The sequence below is a fragment of the Amblyomma americanum genome, chromosome 10 (genome assembly GCF_052857255.1).
Source record: "Amblyomma americanum isolate KBUSLIRL-KWMA chromosome 10, ASM5285725v1, whole genome shotgun sequence".
Classification (NCBI taxonomy): domain Eukaryota; kingdom Metazoa; phylum Arthropoda; class Arachnida; order Ixodida; family Ixodidae; genus Amblyomma; species Amblyomma americanum.
This window is the reverse complement of record NC_135506.1, coordinates 14,460,109-14,464,711: the sequence shown is the minus strand read 5'-3', so window position 1 is coordinate 14,464,711 and position 4,603 is coordinate 14,460,109.

Here is a 4,603-nt window from a genome sequence, read left to right as displayed (position 1 = left end):
ATTCACTGCTTTAAGCCAACGCAATTTTAGAGCGCAGGCCTTGGTTGCCTGTTCGTAGGTGAGGAGTGGGAGAGGAGGAAGGGGAGGAGTGCGAGGGTTGCACGGAATGTGTGCTCTCTCCTGCGTGGTCAGACATTCGAGAAAGTTCGAGAGCCCTTTCGAGAACACAGGGGGAGGGAAACCCAGCTTAACACGTGCTGCGGCGCTCGCTCGCTCTAGAAGTTTCTAGACGTTTCGCGATTCAAGAGCTCGTGAGTGTATGCCGTATGCGGTTCTTTGTCAGGCTTCGTCGAAGGAAGTATACAGGACCCGTATCTTCACTGGTACCATCGAGTGTTATCACTCGCACAGACGGGCTTTCCCTCAATGGGAAAAACAAGGCTGTCGCACAGCACACGGGCGCCTTAGCGTTTTTTTTTTTATGGACGAAAAGGCGCCCGTGTGCTGTGCGATGTCAGTGCACGTTAAAGATCCCGAGGTGGTCGAAATTATTCCGGAGCCCTCCACTACGGCACCTCCTTCTTCCTTTCTTCTTTCACTCCCTCCCTTATCCCTTCCCTAACGGCGCGGTTCAGGTGTCCAACGATATATGAGACAGATACTGCGTCATTTCCTTCCCCACCCCCCCAAAAAAACCATTTATACCAATTATACCTTATAACAGTTTCAGTCAGTTCTTTCTGAAGATTAGAGGGACGCAACAGGTGGAGACGCTTCGTGTGCCGCTGCTGCTAAACGAGCTGCCCGAGCAGAGGTTCAGCGCCGCCGACGCCAGAATCCAGAGGTGCGCGCTGCCGAAGCAGCAGCTAAGGACCGCCGCCGAGAGGTGCCCACCGTTCGCGCCGCCGATGTAGACAAAGCTTCGCTCAAACTTCGCATTAGGAAGCATTGTAACTGTACTTAATATTTTTTCCTGAGTCGCTCTTTATTGCTTCGGCACATCATTTCCGAATTTGAGCTAAGCGTGGCATGAGGTAGAAAGCTTCGTCACCGTTTTGCTCTACCGATTTCGACGTATATAGAGGGTGGTTGTCCGATTGCGCTACAGGTACAACGCTGGCCATACAAATGCTTATCGGAGGTGAGAATTCCTATTTAGCGCTTGTTTGCAGTTATTGCCCTGCATTCCTGTGTAGTGTGGCGAGATATCCGAATAACAGCTGCTATGATGAAGCGTCCATGGGTCTCAGGTTTCTGCACTGAATCGACTTTTCTACAGGTGCCCTGAAATTAAGGAAGATATTTTGTCAGCGAGTGGGGACGGCATGTCCGGTAGTCAGGAGAGCATTGAAGGGGCTTCTAAAAGAAAACTGGTTATTATGCGATGCTATGCATGGAAAGAATTGAACAACTCCGCTGCGGTGATTGCAAGAAGTGAGCTTGGCAGTCGTCGAAGACCTGAGCCACGGCCGCTCTCGTCAATGGCCAATTTAAAGCTGGTGAAGAGCTTTCGGGTCATGAGCGGAAAGAACCAACAATTCTGCACATCGCAAAGGCAGTTTCCCACGGCTGCAACCTCGTGAGATATATCTGGTCGCCTCTAGCACCACAAGAAAGTGGTTAAAGCATCGTGCCAGCGGCTTTGAGTTTGAACAAACATTAAAACGTTTCGCGGCAATAAATCTTTGTTAGAACCCGTGTACATTTAACTTTAGATATGTCTTTTACGAAATTTTTAAGCCTAATTTCTTCACGAAGTCGAAGAAGGTGGCTGGTGGGAGGTCGTGTCACCAGGTCGTGCCCAGCGTGGATGCGATTGCACACGGAGCCGGTAGAGAAGCTGTCGAACACTTCCAGTTAGCTGACGTCAGTTCCGGTCTTCACCCTCGACCACACAATTTGGGCGTGCCCACAATCCCCAGGGGTGGGACAAAATATAGCAAGTAGAGAAGCCTGGGAGACCCTGCTGCGAAGCGCGGACCCTACCATCTAGCGACGTACCATCCATTTGGCGGAAGAGGCCGCAACAAGCCAAGGGCTGCCTGCCAGCCTCTAATCAGGCGGGCGCATGACTCCCTGTCTTCCCAGGCCGGTATGCCGGGGGTGGGGAAGGAGGCACCTCTTTTCTGATGGAAATTAAAGTTGTGTAAATCAATCACATCCGGCTTGCTGAGGTCGCATCTGGTCGTCACGTTTGGTTTGGTAATTCCACATGTCATGTAACGCCAGGTGAAGTGACACCCTTTTCATGACCACGTGTCATGATTAGTCATGCGCCTCATCATACACGCCGACCATGTTTGAGAGCAGACAACACGAACGCCATGAGAATGGTTCAACGGGCTCGTTCTGCTTCTTGCAACACTTCGAATCGGGCCAGATTTAAGGCACGCTGTTGAACGGCCCGACAAGCTGTTTATGCAATCGCATAACACAGATATCCACGCGGCGGATGAATCAGTGGCGTACCCGCACCGGTGATTCAGTGAATATGGCATCCGGTTGTTTACTCTAAGGTCGCAGGATTGAATCTCAGCCGCTGTGGCCGCGTTTCGACCGGGGCGAAATGCCAGAACATCCGTATGCTCTTCGATAGCAGAGCAGGCTGAAAGTGCGCCCGAGGAAACAAATTAACCCGGAGCCCTCCACTATGGTATCTCACAACCTATGCACAGTTGTAAATAATTAGCAATAATCTATGACGTCACCGGGCGTGAGCACACCTTCTGCCAGCTGAACGTATTCGCTCGGCATATGAGAATAGCAGACGATATTGCGGATGTACTTTCGCTGCCCGGAGCGGAAGCAGAATACCGTGAAATACTATTTTGCGCGCGCATTTGTGCCGGCAGGACATAAAAATTACCTATCTTGTTTCAGCACATTTTTGTGCGCATAGCCTAAACCACCTGGGCCAGAAGGCAGGATCCAGGATATATGTGTGTCAGGCGCTCAACGTTTCTATAAGGCAATTTGTGTTTGTCGGTAGCGAAATAAAGACTCCCTAATTTTCTGGTCCCCACCAATTGACATTGAACGTCAATCAGTTGCCACATACTCATCACGTAACTTGCTTGTGTTCTAGGTGGTTTGTTATATAAAGAATATCATGAACAACAGTGCGAAGGGAAGGCGTAAGACGGACAAGACGACGCTGAAAAGTGCTTGTCCGCGTCGTCCAGTCCATTTTTTGTGTTCTCAACACTCTTCTTTTTCATTATAACTTGAAACAACTCTCCGTATATATAGGGTACACTTCCGTTTCTCCTATAAAAACACCTCATGCGGGTTACACAAAAGCAGAAAACACGTTTAAATTCGCTCAAACACGCTGTCCCCCTGTTTCTAACGCCTGCTAAGGGAAATATTATGCAACGCATGTTAATTAATCCTCTCTGACTAGCCGTCGCGGTGGCTGAGTGGTTATGGCGCTCGGCTGCTGGCCCGAAAGACGCGGGTTCGATCCCGGCCGCGGCGGTCGAATTTCGATGGAGGCGAAATTCTAGAGGCCCGTGTACTGTGCGATGTCAGTGCACGTTAAAGAACCCCAGGTGGTCGAAATTTCCGGAGCCCTTCACTACGGCGTCTCTCATAGCCTGAGTCCTTTTGGGACGTTAAACCCTCATAAACCAACCAAAACATCCTCTATGTCTGATGACGTGACCTTACGCAAGTCAAGTGAGTAATCTGGCACAAGTCTCTTCGTATTCATAGCTGGCTTTCGAAGTGCACTGCATCGTCCGACAATGCAGTTAAATCGCAAATACAATGACTTCTGCATGCAGCTGTGCGGCAACGCATTCGCATCGATTGACTTTTAATTCCCTGTCGTAAAACCTCGTGTTTGGCGCTCTTTGGCCTTAGATGTCCTTGCGCCATAAAAACCTAGCCTCATCATCATCAATTCCCTGTCGTCTTATCCAAGCAACCACGCAGGCAGAAGAGCGGGCCCGCGACAGTATATACTGATGCGATCTTGTACAGTTCATTTCTCTTCAGTTTACGTGGTGCAACGTAGCGCGATTATCTGTACAAGGAGTCATACCAACTACCGCAAGTTGAAGCCTTGTTTTGTATAGAATGTTTGCTTATAAACATTAGGGAACTCCTCCTTACAACCTAAACTTGCAAAAAAACCCCTAGAATGCAAGTCTATACATTGCCGCCGCCGCGGTGGCTCAGTGGTTATGGCGCTCGGCTACTGACCCGAAATACGTGGGTTCGATACCGGCCGCGGCGGTCGCATTTCGATGGAGGCGAAATTCTAGAGGCCTATATACAATGCGATGTCAGTGCACGATAAAGGACCCCAGGTGGTAGAAATTATCTGGAGCCCTGCACTACGGTGTCCCGCATAGCCTGAGTCGCTTTGGGACGTCAAATCCCATGAAACCAAACTCGTCGGAAGCCATTTTACTGAAATGTCGAAAGGGGATTAACCAGAAGTTAGCGACTGCTAGAAATAGGGATGCAAGCGTTTCGCGCGCAATCTCGTCCACGCACTGACAGCGTGCTCGCCGGCCGTGATTACCAGCAGTTACTTCCTTTGTGAGCCTCAGGCTGACACGCCCTAAATAAAGCTAATCATCTACACACTCATTATCTTGTTGTGCGCAGCTATGAAAAGCAGCATCGATACTCAATAACAGTTATCAACAAACCT